At 35.2% G+C, this 21,730-nt stretch overlaps 1 protein-coding gene across 1 annotated transcript in view; it reads right to left on the reverse strand.

The window, feature by feature from the left end:
• The window catches only part of LOC126373168 (probable hydroxyacid-oxoacid transhydrogenase, mitochondrial), a 247,904-nt gene that overhangs the window by 185,009 nt on the left and 41,165 nt on the right, over positions 1 to 21,730 (reverse strand). The window lies entirely within an intron of this gene.

The raw sequence follows: 21,730 nt of genomic DNA on the forward strand, positions 1-21,730 counted from the left end.
ATAAAAATTCATATTTACAAAAACCAAATTATTTATCCTACTCCAGCTGAAGTTCCTAAAATTCTTAAGGAAAATCACGATTCTCCTGTAGCCGGACACCCCGGAATCAAAAGAATGTACAATCGTATAAAAGAATCTTATTACTGGAAGAGCATGCGTGCAGATATTGAACGATACGTCAAAAGCTGTAAGCTCTGTCAAGTAAATAAACCTTTACGTGCTTGTAATAAAGCTCCAATGGAAATAACATCCACAAGTACCAAACCCTTTGAACGTCTTGCATTAGATATTGTTGGTACTTTACCCGAAGCAGGTTTCCAAAGATTTAAATTCATTTTAACTCTTCAGGATGATCTCACTAAATTCTCTTGTGTCTATCCTATGATCTCGTCCACAAGTGACGAAGTAGCCCGAAATCTAGTTCATTTTATGTCCTTATTTGGAACGCCTAAAATGATTCTAACTGATCTTGGCACTTGTTTTACTTCGGATCTTTTCAAACAAGTCACTGAAATCTTCAAAATCAAACCTTTATTTTCTACCCCGTATCATCCCCAAACAAATGGCGCACTTGAACGAAGCCATGCTACTCTTAAAGAATATTTAAAATCTTTCGTAAATGACAATCAAAACGATTGGCACTGTTACCTAGCCACAGCAGTGTTAGCGTACAATACAACCCCTCATAGTACTACACAGTACACCCCATTCGAACTTCTTTATGGTCATAAACCAACATTACCAAGTTCTCTTTATGAAACTAATAATAGCACTACTTATCATGAGTATATACGTGCTCTTCTCTATAGAATGAAAGTTAGTAGAGAAAAAGCTTTACAATTCATACAACAAAGTAAGGAAACGTCAAAACAAAATTATGACAATAATACGAGAAACATAATTTACAAAACCGGTGATATGGTATATTTAAAACACCATCATCGACTTCGAAAAGCACTTTCCCCGATTTGGAAAGGCCCTTATAAAATAATAAAAGTTCATAATAAACATAATGTGACTCTTCAAATAAATCGTAAACATGTCAAATACCATACTAATCTCATAAAACCAGCGCATTCTTAACATAACTTTAAATTCTTTCAGGTTATTATGTCATGGAGCACTCGCCGAATCGCAAGTCACTCCAATTATACACAGTCCTGGTCTTTATTTTGACCCTACGACGAATATTTATTTCTATAATGATTATTGGAAAGTAGTAACTCATGTCGATATTCACTCGATAGAACCTCATCTTAACAATATAGACAAACTCATCGTACAAACTTCTCTTCTCTGTACAAAAATCCAACATGAAGATTACTCAAACTGTAAGGATATCTTCAGTCCTATAGAAGTCTTATTAGAATCGAACTACGTCAAAAGTCATTCTCTGTCTCATATTATCTCTCAAGATGTTCCATCTCGCTTCAAAAGGTCACTCGAATTTGGAGGCGAAATACTTAAATTTTTCTTTGGCACTCTCGACGCTGATGATGCGCGAAAATACGATTCCGCCATTAACTCGTTTCAAAATAATGAACATGAAATCTTCAATCTCATGAAAGAAAATATTCATGTAGTTAAATCATCAATAACTTCTTTTAACTCAACTATTAGTAAATTGAATCAAAACGAATTAAAATTAAACTCGCAAATTGACAAACTAAACGAAATCTTATCTTCCACTGTAAGAAGTAATAATAATCTAATTTATATTTCACGACTTAACATTTTTATAAACATTATTGAAGGATCGTTATTGACTATTTCTAATTTCTTAGACTCTATCATTAATGCAATTTTATTTGCGAAGGTAAATGTATTACACCCTTCTATTTTAAGTCCTACTAATCTTTTTAATGAACTGTCTAAACGAAGCAGTTCTGTAGATAATAAACTGGACTTCCCAGTTCCTTTAAACTTAGATAATATACATACCCTTATGGATGTATCTAAACTAATCTCTTATTATTATAATAATAAAATAATTTTTATTATACAAATTCCTCTTATATCTCCTATTAAGTATGTTGTTTATAAAACGATTCCATTGCCAACTCCTCATGAAAAAACAAATCCTAATACTTTTGCTCTAATTACCCCTACTAAATCTTATATTGCGTTAACAGATGATAGATCACATTACTCTTTATTAGATAACATGCAACAATGCTCTGTGTTAAATAATGAATATTCTATTTGCCCATTAGAAAACATATTCTCTAGTGTTACAAATCCATGTTGTGAAACTAAGCTATTAACGGAAGTAACCTTATCTCTTCCTGATGAATGTAATTCTAAAATGTTATATGGTCTTATTGATATATGGCAAAAACTTAAAAATAATAGATGGATATTTGTTCAATCTAAAACTAGCAAATTAACTTTGAAGTGTAATAACGAAATGAAGGATTATTCTATTTCTGGAACCGGTATCTTAACTCTAGAAGAAAATTGTATTGGTTTTTCTAAGACTATACGGTTAGAACCGTCCACTGTAACCAACATAGCTATCAATAATTATTTTAATATTGATTTTGACATCATTCAAGATGATTGTTGTAAAAAGGATAATGTAAACAAGTCGATTCCTCTTTTATCTCCTTTAACTCTTAGTAATATTGACTTAGATTCTTTAAAACATTCATACAAACAACTTGACGATCTTGAACGTGACATCCACAGGATAAAAAACGAATCGTACTTTACTAAATATGCACATTATTATTCTTCATTCTCTATTTTTTGTATTTGTCTTATATTCCTTTACTTTGGTTACAAACTATATAACTATTGTTATAAAAACTATAAAAATCATAATTCAAACTGTTGTATACAGATCTTTAATCAATGTACTACCACTCGCAAGAAGATGGTTGGATCTAATGTTACGAATTCCATTGAACTGAATGAAATTTCGGAAGCTTCAATTGAACCCGTTTATGGGACAATAAACAAAACAAACACGTATAAAAGGAATATTGATAATAATTGAACTTAACTTACTTAGCTTATTCTAATTCTTAATCGTTTAATCTTATCTTAAAATGTTTCTATTTCTTATACTAATGTACTTTAGTTCCTAGCTTATACTATTCCTTAATTGTTTAATTCTTTTGTTTAAAATGTTCTTACTTAAGACTATCTTTCTTATAACGTTTATCTTAAATCTTATAATCTTATATTTTATAATCTTAAATCTTATACTTTACATTGTTACAAGCAAATCTCTGTCTTTTGATAACGTCGTACTTTTTCTTAACTTCGCTTCATCTCTTTACCATAAAGCTCAGTTTTAAGGGGGGAGATGTTATATCCTAATTTAATACTAAAGAATTGCAACATCGACAATATTCATTTTCACAAGGAACTTCAACGTAAACAAATTCATTTTAATAAAACTCTTTTGCATCGATACGATAGTCAGTCAGCCTTTAACCGCGCGCGAATAGAGTCGTCAGAAATCAGAGAATTGCTTCATATAATTCTTTGTACTTTCTATAATAAAGTGTTTTTATCGTAGTTAATTAAAAAGTGTTTTTTTAAAAAAGACTGATACCAGCCGCTCCTAACAGTACGTACGTACTTAAGTACGTACATTAAGTATGTATTAGTACGGCTTTGAAATATACTACTCTGGGCGACATTCCACTCGCGTCAGACAGAGTATTGCGGGGCGGAAGGCAAGAGGGAAACCACTGCCCTATTTTTCAATCAAAAAGCAGCATGGAGAATGCTACACCGACAAGAGCGTAGCTCTTAAATTAGTGATGATGAGTACTTACATGGTTAAATATCGTGAACACTTGATTAGAACCGTTAGGTATAGTAAATTGACAAAATAATCAATAGTACTTATATTATATACATGAAGTCTAGGTATCTCTATTTACCTGATACTTTGTCCAAAAACTGAAATTCTGATTGATAAGATACATCAGCCAAATAATACAAATTCAAGTATCAATAATCAGGAACAAACTGACAACGACATTCCTCAAGTTTTATTATACTTCCTTACGTTTTCGTAAATATAATTAATCAATCGAAGTAAAATTTATGTTCTAATAATGAACCTTTATTTAAATTATTTAAACTCGGTGTCTTTGAATTACAGCTTATACTACGCACCCTGCTGCGAGCGGTAACAACATAAAAAGACCACCTTAATTGAAAACTATAAAAAATAGATAAATACCTACCTACCTTATATATCAGTTTAATAAAATACTTGTTACACACCTAAATATTTGTTTTATAAAAGAAATACTCGGAAATTATGCTATACTATGAATCATCTTCACTACTTTAAGAGCCACGCTCTTGTCTTTGTAGCATTCTCCATTCTTGTCTATCAAAGACCAATTCCTTCACCTCCTTATAAGACACGACGTTCGCCTTCTCTTTAATCTGTTCCATGTAAGCTCTTCTTGGTCTTCCCCTTCCTCTCTTTCCCTGTAGCTTCCCTTCTATGATGTTTTTAATAAATTCGTCGTGTATAATACTATGAATAGATAGTTTAAAAAAAACTCATTTTATATATATTTATCACGTGCTCAGCCGTGAAGTAAAACATCGTGAGGAAAACCACATTTCTGAGAAATGCGTTTAAACGGTATGTAACCTAATCTGTAATGGGCTGGTATATGGTTGGGTTTCGAGTTGGAATCAATTGCTTCTCTAAAAATCGCTCCTGAAAAGTGGCCGTAGATACTTAAGCGGATCCCGTGAAAACGGGATAACGCTATAGAGATTATGATGAATTTAAATTAATAATATATAAATATAATAATTTGATTTTATATTAATTTTGATTTTTATTTTTTTATTTGATTTTTTTATGTAAGTCATAGGTTTTACCTACAAAAACTTTTTTATTATTAATTTCTCATTTTAGCAAATATATTTTTGACTCACCTACATAGATCACTACTAGAAGTAATAATTAGAATAGAAGCAACATTACTAGAAGTTATTAGAAGTAAACTTGTTGTTATTAGATTTAAAATTCTGATTCTGTTCTATAATAATAATACTGCAGCTTCCACAAAGCTATTCAAAAAAAAACCCAAAAAGAAAACAATCGTCCGATGTCGTCCCGAACTAATATCACTAGTTTAATAGAGGTCCGTGGAATGTTAATGGTTCATTTATCAAACCTAATACGGAACCCACTAGACCATCGGGTTTATACCGGGAATTAATTTTAATTTATAGATTAACTAGCTTTTGCCCGCGGCTTCGCTCGCGTTAAATTCGGGGCAATATGGTTTCCCTTTCCTAAACTAAAAAAACTGCGAAAAGTCACATATAAAATCTCACCCCCTCTTTAAAGGGGTTTGAGATAGATTTCCAAAAAAAAATGATGCAATGTTTTTTGTTAGTCACAAATAGTCCGCATACAAATTTATAGCTTTCTACCTTGAAAATTGCGGAATACTCCATACAGATTTCCACCTCCCATTTCAGGAAAATGGGGGGATAAAAAGAGACAAAAAGTAGCCTATCTCACTCTCCATCCTTTCAACTATCTCCACTTAAAAAATCACGTCAACTCGTCGCTCCCTTTTGCCGCGAAAGATGGACAAACAAACATACAGACACACACATACACTTTCCCATTTATAATATTAGTAAGTTTGGATTTCAGGACGTTACCTCCACAAAGTACTCTATTTATTGGCTTTACTTTCCGTTTGACAAGATTTATTACCTATTTGCCTCCAGTAACCTGTTATAGAATAATGGCGCACTTATATTGTCAGATATATGGTAAGAACTTTTATGAATATTAAGCTGTTAAAAGTAACTATTACTGCTTTAAATATAGTGCTACGATATTCAAAGTCAATCCTCTAATATATGGAATACACGACAGACGAATACGTCGTTAACATTTATAGTATCCGGTAAATACTGGGTATTGAATATCATATATTGTTCTTTCATAAAACCTTTCTGGCACAATATATATAATACCTTATACTGATAATGTAACTATCCAGAATACCAAAATATCGTCAACATTCTGCTTGGCGACTGCGAATTGGTTATCAAATCAAATATACTTTCTTGCATAAGTACATGAAACATTATAAAAATAATCATACACAAGAAAGATAACAGCACATTGGCCTTATTGCTCTACAGCAATTTCTTCCAGGCGACTAGGGACAGGAAGTATTTATTGATTGTACATGATTGGTTATCTAGCGGTTGGTGGACTAACGAACCACGCTTTACACGGGGGTAATTTTTTTAAACATGTTTCTAGTAATGAACATATTATGCCTATGTTACTATCGTCCTAATGGTAAAAGATTTTTTGATATCGGTCCCTACTGGACCTTTTGAGTTTATTAATTACAAACATACAAATCTTTCCTCTTTATAACATTATTGTAAATTGTCATTATTTCTTCTTCTTTATTGTAATATTGTAACTATAAAGTAATGCTCGATGACGCGTGGATACGTAGGGTGGTATTAATAAACGAATCTCAGCTGAGAGTGCCCTCAAGATCATGCTCAAGTCCCTGTTTTTATATAAGAACTGTCACATTGACATGATCTTGAGGGCAGTCTCGAAGCCTTAAGTTTATTAATACCACCCTTAGTTCATCTCGCGATGGATCCATACACCTCGGACTACCCCAATAGACTACTTGACAACCTAGTCAAATAAGATACTTTTTACGAAACCTCAAAACGAAAGTTATCTTTGGAGTTTGTATGAAAATTCTGTACTGTGACGGCCTTAAAAGCGGTCAAACGTCGTACTCATGTTACTTAATTCATAAATAAAATTCGAAAACAATTCGAAAAGTAAAATAAGATTGATTTTTGATCATCTTAGACTGGCTTCTATTTCTACATTAGAATTTTATATTTTATCTTTGACCCAGTCAAATAACCAATTGGAATACAGTTGTGAGCTAATGTTATGTCATGTTAAGTGACATCGTATCGCAGATACGTTTACATATCTACAAGCGTTTAAAAATAAATACTCACTTATGTTAAGTTGTAAATATTCATCATTCCAGCACCTAATAAAGTACTGTCCACTTCATAACTCAAACGGTACGTTCTCCGTCAATTTAGCAAGTAAAAACATCGCATCGTTACTCCTGCGGCCGCACTTAAGGGTGAAACTTAGAAAGGAGAAATGTTAGTGGGACGTATTAGGCTTGACAGTAAAGAATTATCGTGTGATTACTACGTACAAACATCTAGACAAAGTGTAGACAGATGTGTAATGGTACAAGTCACGATCGACGGAGAGGCAGTAGTCAGAAATCAGAATTATCATAGATAAACTTGTTGAAAGGCAATTTAACATTTTTTAATCTACTTTACGTCATTTCGCAAGGCGTTATGCTTAGGAGAACAGATAACAAGAAACAGCAACGGCAACACATCTTTTAAATCAATGTAGGTATACATTACAAGTTACTTAGTAACTAGGGGAAACCCTTTCAATACCAGGCATTATTATCATTTAAGTAATCATTATAATAAGCTTATTTACGTAAAGTATGCTTACGTAAATTTATTTTCTGACAAATATAAAATATTATCCGATATTTTATTATAAAAACGTGTACGGTCACGAGTACTAATATGTATACACTTTGAAACCATGTCACATTAACTTTTTTGACAAATGAAACCGTAAGTCTCATTAAATGTCAAATATGATAGTGCGACAGGGTTCTAAAGAGGGTACATGATATTGCTATTGACTGTACATAACCCCAAAAGGTGTGTCCTCTGACTATATAGACTGTGAAGTGAGATATGGTGTAATCTATCATGTATACCCGCCTAGTCTTGAAGGAGTGCAGAGAAAGTGAATACTTATATCGGATGGAAAGTTCGCTTATAAAATCTTTCAATATACTGGTGTGTCTAATGGTACACCGATCAATAATTCAAGCTGATCTAGGTTTTCCTCACCCCCCTCGGTCTTACTTCAGTCTTCAATCGTATGGACGTCAGGCGTCACACACACAGATGCGTGTGTACGATAACGTCAATGTGTAGTATCTGTGTGAAATGAACTGTTTTGTATGAAGTGTCCAAGGTGTGGTTTAATAAAATACCACCTTATAAATATTAGATTATATATAATAATACTTAATAAATCAATTACGTTTTTTTTAACAAATGCATATTATGCATCTGCAATGATTATCGTCTGATTTTACATGCGCATATACATGATATGCTAATACATGAGTAAGATCGTACCGCGTAGATTATTTTACGCAATACCTACATCATTTATGCTCTCCGCTTCCTTTCCTTTTTATTCAGAATAAACAACTTTAACTTCGGAGTAAAATTAATAAGAATAAATAAAGTCTGTCATTATGCATAATCCATGGTTTCTTGTACCAAAACCTCTCATCGTGGGAGTCTCAGCCACTCTGATACGGTAACAATTAGCGGTAGCTATTAAACAAATCATGCGCGTACGCCGGCGGCTCACATTGGCATTCACTGTCCGATCTAATACTGGTAATGGAATACGGAATGTAAGCTACGTACAAGATTTATTCAATATTCAACGTTTAAACTGCTTGAGCAAAAGGAATTAACAACATTATAAGTTCTTATGAACTTGTAAATGGAACTCAATATTATATTCTCGCAAAATAATTATTTCTAAGTAATTAAAATAATTATATTTTTGTTTGAATTTTTAGATAAATTCACGTCCGCAATGGGCAGAGCCACAACTGATCAAATAACGTGCAGCCAACGTTAATGTCAAGTCCTAAGATTAATTATGAACCTTATGGCACACCCCACCCCCCACCCTTAGTGGCTCTGCCAACCCCATTAGGGATTACGGGCGTGAGTTTATGTATGTATGGCACATCCCGGACACTTCATACAAAACACCTCGTTTTACACAGGCACTACACATTGACGTTATCGTACACGCGCATCCGTGTGTGTGACATCTGCCAACATACGATTCAAGACTAAAGTATGAACAAGGAGGGGTTGAGGGAAACCTAGCTCAGCCACTGTTGGAGAGCGGAGAGTTGCCGTTCTGTAAGATGTAATATTATTCCTTGAGGAGCTCAGTGACGCAGCGGTAAACGCGCTCGGTCTGCGATTGTTGAAGTTAAGCAACTTTCGCAAAGGCCGGTCATAGGATGGGTGACCACAAAAAAAAAGTTTTCATCTCGAGCTCCTCCGTGCTTCGGAAGGCACGTTAAGCCGTTGGTCCCGGCTGCATTAGCAATCGTTAATAACCATCAATCCGCACTGGGCCCGCGTGATCGTTTAAGGCCCGATCTCCCTATCCATCCATAGGGAAGGCCCGTGCCCCAGCAGTGGGGACGTTAATGGGCTGATCAGCATACACTCCTTAACAATTGTCCGTCACGTTAGCTGAACGGCCTGCCGTTTGGTAAAAAGGCTACACTGTTAATGAAAATGCGAAAAGTTATGATGCGGCAATATACATTTCTGTGATATAATATATACGTTTCACTGTATTAATGTCATTTGCGGAAGATCTACAATAACTTAAGTCAAAAAGTAAAATACGATCCAATGCAAGTCGTCAGGCCTACACCAACATAGACGAGGGAGTGCGACGATCAGTAACCAGACCGAGCTAATGCATCGCGCTGCACTCGTTACAAGTAATATGAACAGCGTGTAATTATGTCATTTACAAGTTTCAACTGCCACTGCGCAGACATACGACACGAAAATGGTCTCCAGGCATCTATTTATTATCGTCTAGTGCAAATAGTGACAGAGAGATTCAAAGACATATCATCAAGCTACCTAGCTTGCAGTCACTCTTGATGAGTCTTGATTTTGGAATCTTATGATGAATTATGATCAATCTTATTTATAGATTACCAGCCCACTGCTCGTGTAACAACCCATAAACTACTAGCAATGATTATTTAAACTTCGATTTGCCTTCGTTGTGAAAGGCACGAAAATGGTCTCCAGGCATCTATTTATTATCGTCTAGTGCAAATAGTGACAGAGAGATTCAAAGACATATCATCAAGCTACCTAGCTTGCAGTCACTCTTGATGAGTCTTGATTTTGGAATCTTATGATGAATTATGATCAATCTTATTTATAGATTACCAGCCCACTGCTCGTGTAACAACCCATAAACTACTAGCAATGATTATTTAAACTTCGATTTGCCTTCGTTGTGAAAGGATTCAACAAAGTCGCTGCAAGTTTCAGCTGAGAACAGAACATTTAAACAGTTAAATACACAGAACAGTTAAACTGTTCTGAACAGTTAAATAACGAATGATGATCGAATTTGAATATGGGCAGGTTTTCTAATGATTGTAAGAAAGAACTATTCGAATTATTTGGATGAAAAAACATTCCAATGACTGTTTATCATTTGAATGTTTTAACACATTCAGAGATCACAAAGGCAAAAAAATACACCTAAACACGTTATGTTATTTAAATAAAATAAAAACAAGAGAAAAAAAAATGATAAGTTGCATTCATCAATACCTAATCAGAAAAAAAACAAATGGTTAATTCTATATTGACATTCGAGTGAATTATTAGGTCAGAAATCATCATCCGAATGAAAATTAATGTGAAGAAATTACGAAATGATCTTGCAAATAACACATAACTTTTTTAAAACAACACATTATATTTTATTAATTTTCCCTACTACGCATAACTGCATCGTGCAATCTGCTCTGGGAATTTGCAGCGTTGGTAAGCAGTTATGACCTATCGCAACTACAACTTTGCTACTGGCATACAGATAGTTGTCAATATTCAAATAAATACATAAGTATTCTATTATCTATTTATTTACAAAAAAAAACACGAAAAATGTTTTTGGTTCCGTTGTTTCCCATGCGATAAACGGTGCAACGACAACGGTGATTCACAGCTTTTACGATAGGATGCAGTTCGGACTACCGGCTGATACGAGGTCAACCAACCTTTTGACCCTCACTTTGACAATGATATAGTATGAAATAAAATACAAACTTGTTCGGTATCGCCAGTCGAATAAAATACGTCACCATTATGTAAATATATGGGCATTTTTTGTCCTCCTGTGTATATTAACGGCCGAAATACGGCGTTACCAAAATATACTGCCAATTCGTTTGTTAAGTGTTTACATATTTAAAAGGGTTTTATAATTTTATTTCATAACCTGTAGGACTTACATGCGTAACGTAATAAAATTTTGTCACGGTCATATTATCCATTCCGACGATATAATTATGTCGTTTTGTCCATTGGTGCTAATATAATATGAACCCAAATAAGTCATGCCGTTCTGTCAAAATACGAACAAAATCACGTGCCACGCTCTTAGGGAAAAAAACAAACTTATATATTTCGACAAAATTTATTGAATCGATCGATAGGTTACAATAATTTCAAGGCTCAACGGACCAATGTATATTACCTTATTTTTTTTAATTCTATAATGAAATGACATTCAACCAACTAATTTACGTCAATGCTCCACAATGAAAAAGTATTTTGTTTTTATAACATACTTACCTAAAATGTAAGCATATCTACCACAAGTCACATTCACATATATCCAAGAATTCTCCTCACCACCAACCACTGACTCTAAATAGTGAATCTAGAACAAAGTAAGGACTCACATTTTGGCCATGGCTCCAATTGCCAATAAGTATAACTGCAAATCAATTTCTCGGTAAATGAACAGGATAATTTAAGTGGAGGAAAAATATTGAATTTTAATATTTTTTAAGCAAATAGTTGGTGAATGTTTGATGAGTCAATACTCGGTGAACAACAGACCTCTATAACACACAGACGCAGGATATTGACTCATGTGATAACGCTATCGAGACTCACTTTCCCGAATTGTGCTTTTTTGTTAAAGCTTTACGCCTCGATAATGTATCAGTCATCTGTGTAAGGCCGATTTGGTAACTCCGATTTGGGACGAATAAAAATCGATAATAGTAATAAATATGTGGCTTTTACAAGGCATATGGAAAGATGAGCATTTTACGTTTTATTTTGTAAGTGCCCAATGTAAACAAATGTGAAATAGCAATTTTGCTTTTTGAGATGAGTTACTTCAATATGGCTTTTTAATTAGACCATTTAGACCCCAGAACAATGTCAATTCAATTCATCATTAGGATAGCTTGGTTTATTATCCTTACCTACTTAACTATCCTTACCCACAATCATTTTGTTGGGATTGTATCTATTTCCCATATGTTTTGTCCTCAACCCACTAATTAACAAGGGCCTTTTCTTCCAGTATTACGTTACATGTAGCTATTATTTTTAGTTATTATTAATATTGCGTATGGCAAAAAGAAATATTCTGCGCGGATCATATTATATCTAGTTTAAGCTCCCTCAACCAAGTCTCTGCCGCATCCGTCACACAATGCACCTCGGCTATGCCACCTGAGAACCGACGTAAGGGCACTCGTTCACTATGTGAGATAGGGTTTGATCTGGGTGACCACTTTCACAGTATGTCGACTCCTTTAAGCCCCATTTATGTAGGTGATGGTTCGACTTCCCGTAGTTGGTCCTGCACCGGTTCAGTCATTATTTTTATTTAAAACAATAGAACGTCACTGAACTTTGTCTTCAAAGGGAATAGAGGAGGTCCATCCAACACTTGTTATACTTTTATATCTTGTAAGTTATGATGATAATGAGGTTGTCAGGAAGCCAGGGTTGTTATTGAACCGCCAAAGGCCCCTGAAATGGCTCATATAACAGTAAATTTCGGCCTGTAATCTCTTAACCAACTTAGAGAAATTTTTATGATGTTTCTCCGCCGGGATTCGAACCCGCAACCTTCGGATTTTGAGCCTAACGCTCAACTACTGGGCCACGGAAGCCGTTAACACTTTTTATAAATAACAGATAAGTTGTTTATCTACGTTTAAAAAATGGAATGGCACAGGAAGTGCTGACAAAGAAAATATTGTAAGTAAATGAGTGTTATACTACAGCGGATGTTCGTCGTCGTCACAGTTTGGGATTGTTTCAATTCGGTTACCATTGTTTATTGTGATCTTATTGTGGCTATCGAAAAGCTTGCCCAAACAGAACACGTGCTTTAAAAAATTAAGAAAGAAGACAATATTGCTATTTGACATTGCGCAGTTACGTTTATATGCGCAAATGTCAAATTGCAATATTGTTTTTAGATGAATTGTTTTAATGTGGTCTTTTTAACCACCCAGGTCTAAATGTGGTGGTTGCGAACAAATTCTAAAACCGCTTGAAGTCAATAACAGAGTCGACGTAACAGTGACATGTCACAAAAGGTCACAATTACACTGACTAATCTTACTTAACATGTATTTTTACGACCGTTTCCAATTAACAAACGAAACTCAACAGTTAAACGAAAACCGGACCGGACAACCGGACCGGACTCTCTAAACGGAGTTGTAAAGCTTTTAACTTCGCTATGAGTTTCGTCTGTTAGGACTTTAGCGTCGTTTTGGAAAATAAACATTTATTATGTTAGGTAAATATAATGTACGATATAAATAGAGATCGTTGGGCATATACTCACTTCTCATTGTCCACCCACCAAACTCAGTCTTAAAATCTTATACCTATGTATTACTAAATAAATTGCAAATCGTAGCGAGCTTCACGACTAGTTGCATCTTCTCAGGTAAACTAACCGGCTTCATTATTTTTTGTGCGCAAATCCAATTCGAACTATCGATATAGAAGCGATAAAAGAAAACCGATGCACTTTACGTGCTATTGTGGGCAAGAATGCGCCCGCGCCGTAACCGGAGTGCCGCGTTTCCTGCGAACAGTGAATCGAGACACATTCTCTGTATAGCCGCATGTCGTAATGCTTTCTACAAATCGATTCTGGTGTCATATACTCGACACAATACCGTCATAATCAGCTCTATTCTGTAATCGGTAGCTCTAGGGTGTAGTATGGCGTGGTTAGGTTAGGTTAGGTTGCTATGCTGTTGTCACAAGGCGATTAAATTTGAGAATGCAGCAACAAGATATCCTTGCACGCACGATATTACTTAGTCGGAGTATAGAAGGTCTATGAAAGTTTAGTAAAGTAAGTAAATCGTTGTCAACCTAATTCATAACTGCATCCAAACAACAAGAACGATACCGATCGATAGTAAGAAATGTACTTACAGAATTATAAAAAAAAAAAAACATTTTCAAAGAACAATGTAGACAGAAAATTACGTGCAAAAAACTGCAAATATCAAAATTTTCTATGTAAGTAAGTCAGATTTCTAACCTGTTTCGTTCGTTTATATTTCTGACAATGTTTTGATTACCCCGATTTTATTTTGCTTAATGGCGTTTTGCTGTAACACGGTAAAATATTCATGTTCGCGATGGACAGATCATGCAAGTCAACATTCATTCGGAGAAACGAAAATTTGGCAATTTAATGTGTCCAGTAAAACGGAAAGGACCGTATTGGTCGTATACTTACAGAAGAAGTTGAACAGAACCGTAGCCAGGCATTTGGATGTCCCTCATTATAATAAAATGACAGATATGTCTGTTTCTCCATTATCCGTTTCACTAGTGATGGATAAAATAAGAATAAGAATAAAATAAATTTATTGCCAGTAACAATGGATGTCCCTAGTTCTTATTTGGAACGGCATACGCAGAGATCCTACAGAACAGTTTGTCAGCAAGGAAATGGACAAATATCATAGTTAGATGTCATAATTAATCGTCACTGTTGAAACCAAAGCAAAATAGACATACAAAGACAAAAAGTGTCAGTAATAATGTTAGGTAATTGAATTATGGCGTTGACAACGACTCCCCGAACGGCGATTCCCGCTACGGCGAATCTCTCTACGGCGAGTGGCTTGACGTCGCGTCTGTCATTTGCTTGGACCTTATGACACCGGCTAATATATACATTACGCAAGCCTACTACTACTTCCGGCGGCCCTGTGGTCGACAACACAGAAAATACTCCGCATTACAGTCGCAATAAAGACTGCAATTTGAATTCAAGCACACTTCCTTTGCCAATTTTACTGCATATACGTTTTGGTTGTACTGCTGCATACTCAAAGACATACCATGAATATTGGTACAATTATGCTTGACTCTGCAACATCTGAGGTACTATAAAAGCAGAGCGGCGGAACTCTCAAAAGAGCTTAAACTAGCGAGCAAATATTTAATTCCAAATATTTAAAAAAAAACAAATACACACATTAACTCTGGCAATAGGTAGAGTCACAACTAATCAAAGACAACTTGCAGCCACTGTTGATACGAAGACCTAAGATGATATTATGACCCTTGTGGTGACCAAGGATCAACCTAACACCCATTAACATTAGTCTATCATGCTATAAATGACACAACCCCTCTGACGGATTTTACGTCATGCCCAAACCCAAGCAGACTATGTTTTATGTTTTTAACAGCTACCAGCATAACATAGAAGGTAAACCAACTTTATACACTTCTTCAGACAAACGAGGGATAAACTTACCAACAAACAAAAACTATCCATAACACATAAAGAACAAGTGATATCTAACTACAGAAATGAAAATAGCTTTTAATACGTCCACTATTAAATTACGATAACAAAGTTTTGGATCCTTCAGACAAAGGTCCTAATCCCACAGCCAGGGTGGTCCTCTATTATGTGACAGGAGTGACAACCACTTTTTATAACTAGCAACTAATCTGATTAACAATAAATATGAAATGCATTCTATTCAGATTTCTTTGGGTTGGGTCGATAAACCGTTACCGTATGGATAAAATATTATAAACACAAAAAAGAATCGGTGGCTTTGGTCTTAACTTTAAAGACTAAGAAATAGCTAAGAGAGATTTGAACAACACACTTCAATGACTGGAAATAATTTCACCGTTCATTCACAAAGTGTTTGCCGGAATTTTCTACTTTCTCGTACACTTGCATTCTTACATGCACTCGACAATCGAAAAAATTTGGCAATTTTTAAAGAAACGTTTACAAAAAACAAATCGTTTTATTGCATATCATTTTGGCTTACAAAAAAATGTTTACACAAAAGTGAAACCGAAGATCAAATAGCGGTCATTTGCAAAAAGTAAAAGTTCAGCAGTTTATGAATGCATATAAAATTTATTTAAATTGCAAAAGCAAATTAATAAAACTTGATAATATAATAATAGTCGGCGCCAAGCTAATGAAGACCATAAATTAATTTGTGATTATCAAACTCAAATCTAAACAAACTTAGCGGGTAACCTAGTAACGGACGATACGTGAACACGGAATTAAATTTTAACTGTAGGTACAATTGATAAAGATTATTCAAAATTTCAACACGACGTTATAAAAAAAAGTGAATAAGGGCTGAAAGGGATCAATATGTGCCCGCATTAGTAGAAATTTACATCTGTGGTGGAAAAGTTGGTAGAACGTTTCCCTCTCACTGTTAGGTCGCAGGATCGAATCCAGCACAGGCCTAAACCAATGATTGTCGAATTTGTTTTCGAATTCACGTTTGGATCATAAATGATAATGACATGTTCTGCGGTGAAGGCCACATAGTGCGGACACCCACATTCCCGAGAAATGCATTTCCCTTCACGGGTTGGAAAGTTAGACAGGCAGTCGCATCTGTAAAAAATCGAACCTGTCAAATCTTTAGGTTAGATACCTAAACTGACCCTGTGAAAAACGGGATAACGTAAAGTCACAGATACGTTTTTACCACTCACAGAAGTGACAAAAAGCGAGTAAAAACCATTTCCAGCGTCTCTACATCTCGAGCTGTGATCGCAATTAACGAGTGTTTAATAAATTGGCGGCGGCTAGTTGCAAATTTCGCACTCACATTTAGCAAATGGTAGAAAGTGGGGTTTTACAGGTTTAGAGTGAATGTGCGAAAAAATCTCGAATCGAAAACCGAATGGTCCACATTCCACATTGAGCATCAAGATCAAGAAATGCCAATAAAGCTGTCATCAACAAACAACGTGCGCTTTATCATTTTAATATGTCTCAATGCGGTTATTAATATGGGCTATTGGCTCTAATATCTTGTCATGTCAAAGCAGCGGAGATTTATAAATAAAATATAAATAATATTAAGTATACTTATATCTTTGTATGGCTCGTGAGGTCGAGTCGAGCATCAACTGTCCAATGTATTCGATTTTTTACGTTTATAATGAAGTTGACTGATGAAATTTTAATTTTGTAATGTAACATAATGTACCTACTTATTTATTATAACTAAGAAACTTGTAATCTAGTAATGCAGAAAACGCATACATAATCGCTGTCAGAACTTTCAGTTTTGCATAGAATTACGGTCACTATCGCAGAACAGGGAAGGTCGATTTTTGTTTTGTTTACTTATTTGTAAAATTCTGATGATGTTATCAGAAGAATTCGGCGCGTAATGTCACTGGAATGCTCAAATAAAGATCAACCTTATCTATTCTGCAATAGTGAATATAATAATTCTTTATAAAAAAATGAAAATTCTGACAGCGTGTCTGATGCGGAAGGATTTTAGTGAGCGTGTCAATTTATCAAATATTGGAGCGCGGATTGATGTTATATAGCATATAGCATACTTAGATGTTACTATTATAAACTACCAAGAAAGATATGCAGCATCGATTATTCCAACATTTTCTAGAACATTATTACCGTCATAATTAACAAATGAATAGCAGCATCGTGAACCCTAGGTCATAGAACAGGTATCTTACATGTTTCCTAGGCCATAAACAACGTGTGCGGAGGAAAGGGAAGGAGCTAGGGTCACGAAGTTCAAGCGCTATTTACCAAACAGCCGGCAGGATGCGAGCTGTATGCGCAAACGCATTGCACAGACGCATACAAAAGTGTTATGTACGTGTAATGATTGCTACTTAAGTCAGTATTTCAGGTGTTAGTAATTATCGTTTATGACTTACAAGTAACAAACATAAAAAAAAAATACTTTCTAACATGTAATAATCGGTAAGTACACCAAAAGATACCCAGAATATTCTAGAGAATTAGAAGATACAAATTGAAAGACATCTAACATTTATCTTTTGATTGGTTAACAACTGCACATAAATATCAGCCAGCTGAACACACATGTTTTTTAATTGGATCGTCTTGGCTGTATCTATGACGAAAAAGAGTCATTAAAATAGTGCACCAAACAGAGGTAGAAAAATATATGAAACCTTGGAAAAACCCTACTGTCTTGCTCAGTTTTGCATCGCCCCAGTTACCAGGCTAGGACTGTCAGCCAAATACATTGTTACCGATGCGATTTAGCTGGATGCAGTCAAAAGACCAATGAAAACCGTGTTGTTAAGGAGTTTCTTACGCCGCTAAAAAAATTAAAAAATGCAAAATGCCTATCATTTTTTTTTAATATCTCTTTCTCACTTGATATTAACTCGGATTCATGGTCTGAATCACCTCCTCAGTATTTGTAGCGATATCCTTAACACCCTGTATAAAACCGGGACTCTTTTCTGTTCCCGAGTGTCCAAAACAATCCCGCCGTACCTGTGAGTGTACAGTGTACCAATGTGCAGTACTGATTAGCATTCCAGTACCGCTGACTACGAAGAACAAATGTCCAACAAACGTATGTAAATCAACTATAAAATTAGTCACGTGGAAGTGGAATTTGTTTGACTGATGTTCGGTGACTCTATGGTAATTTTTATTATCCCTACCCACAGTTCAAACGAGGTCAAAACTTTAAAAAATACGTATCTATTCAATTTTGAGACACGTGTTTTTGGTTTTAATAAAATATTAACGTAGGTGTCCTTTTTTCGAATTGTAGAAGCTCTTTTGGAAACTCTGGAATGCTGTCTTGAATTATCACCTTTGGGGGAAACAAAATAGTAGACAGACCGAACACACATACAACTGAAAAAACAATCGAAATATCCTATTACTTACTTATTGTTTATTCAAAATGTATAAACGATTAAAAATTAAACATTGTTTTTAAAAAAATAGGAACTGCAAATTAACTCCGAGAGGTCACGGATATTTACAGTGATTATGTCAGACCGTGAAAATTGTCTAGACACTGGTTAATTCTATTTAGTTCAAGGTGGCGACAAAAACTTGTCAGGTTAAATAATGAGTTGACTACCGGGCTGCGCTTCGGTCACGTCTGCAGGAAACCTAGCGTGACCTGTCAGTTGGGACCTTAATCCTCACTAATCGAAAAAAAAAGTATAACTGCACTATTTATGTAAAAAATATTATTGAAGACATCTCTGTCTTCTTGATTATGAAATTTGTTTCGTAGGCATGTGACCTAATATGTATTGGACTGGATTTCCCTACGCGCTTTGGAAGATCAGACAGGCAGTCGCTTCTGTATAAAACTGAACCTGTCAAATCTTCAAATTAGGTAAGTAGGGATGATGAGACCGATGCAACTCATGCCTGACATGCGATTCTTCAAAAACATCTTCGCGGCTCTCCGTTCAACGTTGAACTGTCAACGAGGAACTTTTTTCCATGTCTTTGAAGAAAACTGTCACTTCACCCACCCACACGAAGTGAAGAAAAAATATCTACTAAGTAACCATATTTTACAGACTGCAGAATATCAAACGCAGGATTTTAAACCCAATTGTAGTAAGATGGCACGGAAATGAAGAGCTTGTTTAATAAAACACTCCGAACATCTGCAACGGTTTGTTTTGAAATATTACTGTCTAGTCACAAAATTGCAAATTCAACCATAATACTTATAAATCGGTAATTCATTTCTAGGATATTAATTTAAGAACCGTTTTAGAAATTTGAAAATAAAATTTTTAACAAAAAAAAAACCGACTTCAAACGCAAAACTAAAAAGCAATAAATAAATTTACTTCGCACAAAGTAATTAGTACGTATTTTCAATTAGTTAATTATTTTATAAATCTGAAGCCGGTGCCAAGGATATGCTACAACGAAGTACCGATTTATATATTTTTCAATACTGATTGTTTTGTAATTTTTTGTTTGACATTGTTTTGTAATTGCTTTGATATAGGTATTAAACAATATTGTGTGTACATAGTAATTTGATATTGTAGTAGGGTTGTTGTAGCATTTACTTGGCACCGACTTCAGAATTATAAATTAATTATCTAATTGAAAATACGTACTAATTACTTTGTGCGAAGTAAATTTATTTATTGCTTTTTAGTTTTGCGTTTGAAGTCGGTTTTTTTTTTGTTAAAAATTTTATTTTATTTTACGATTTTAAGTGATGGTTAGACCGAGCAAGGATGCAGACAGACAGATTTTCTGATTTATATTCATATATATAATAATATAATATATTATTAGTAGTGATCACAATTATTATTGATGAACATGTTTACACACACACACTCACACACGCGCTAACGCACACGAGCACACGCGCACGTACACACGCACACACACAGATACACGCACACACACAGACACACAGACACACGCACACACACACACACACACACACACACACACGCGCCCGCACGCGCACACACACACGCACACACACACACACATGTGTATGTGTACATACACACATGTGGTTGTCAGTGGAAGCTGCTATCATACACACTCACGCATACATATAGATACAGTAGATTTCGCGTGGTTCGCTCGCTGCTAAAGCAGCTCGCGTGTCCTGTTTATTCGAAACTGTCCCTCTTCGTATGGCGGCCATCTTGTTTTTCCGCCATTATGTTTTTTTTCACCGGCGACAGAATTTGACCAAGATTTAAATGGGTGTCGTGGAAACAAACAAAATCCAGGTGCAATAGGTTTTCCAGACCGTAGGATGTCTCCCTGATTGGGAGCAGTTTTCAAAGATGACGTTCCGATCACACCCCTATACATCATTTTTACCCCCAAGACATTTTCTGGAAAAACAAAATTTTGTATGGCGGCCATCTTGTTTTTTCGCCATTTTGTATTTTTTTCACCGGCCATTAAATTCGACCAAGATTTAAATAGGTTTCGTGAAAGAAAAATTGGTTCAGGTGTGATAGTTTCGCCAGGCCGTAGGGTGTCACCCTGATGCGGAGCAGTTTTCGAAAATCGGGAAGTATTTCCATACTTAACATGACGATCCGATCACAACCCCGATATATATTTTATATCCCGAGACATTTTCTGAAAAAACAAAATTGTGTATGGCGGCCATCTTGTTTTTCCGCCATTTTGTTTTTTTTTACGCGCTATGGAATTTGACCAAGATTTAAATAAGTGCTCTGAAAGAAATATTGGTTCACGTGCGATAGTTTTGCCAGGCCGTAGAGTATCTCTCTGATGCGGAGCAGTTTTTGGTGACCAGAAAGTATTTCCGTACTCTACATGACGTTTTGAGTAAGCGCCCCATACATTATTTTTACCCAAACGGGCTTCTTCCAAAATCGACAAAATTTTGTATGGCGGCCATCTTTTTTTTCCGCCATTTTGTTTTTTTGCACCGGCGATTGAATTTGATCAAGATTTAAATACGTTTCGTGAAAGAAAAATTGCTCCAGGTTGTATAGTTTTGCCAGGCCATAGGGTATCTCCCTGATGCTGACCAGTTTTCGAAGGTCGGGAAGTTTTCCCGAAGCCTAAAGATCGATCCGATCAATATGACTTTACAAACGTACTAGTCGCTCATACGATTTTTGAAAATTCCCCTCGATTTCTCTGGTCTTCCATCATCAGATCCTG

The sequence above is a fragment of the Pectinophora gossypiella genome, chromosome 2 (genome assembly GCF_024362695.1).
Source record: "Pectinophora gossypiella chromosome 2, ilPecGoss1.1, whole genome shotgun sequence".
Classification (NCBI taxonomy): Eukaryota; Metazoa; Arthropoda; class Insecta; order Lepidoptera; family Gelechiidae; genus Pectinophora; species Pectinophora gossypiella.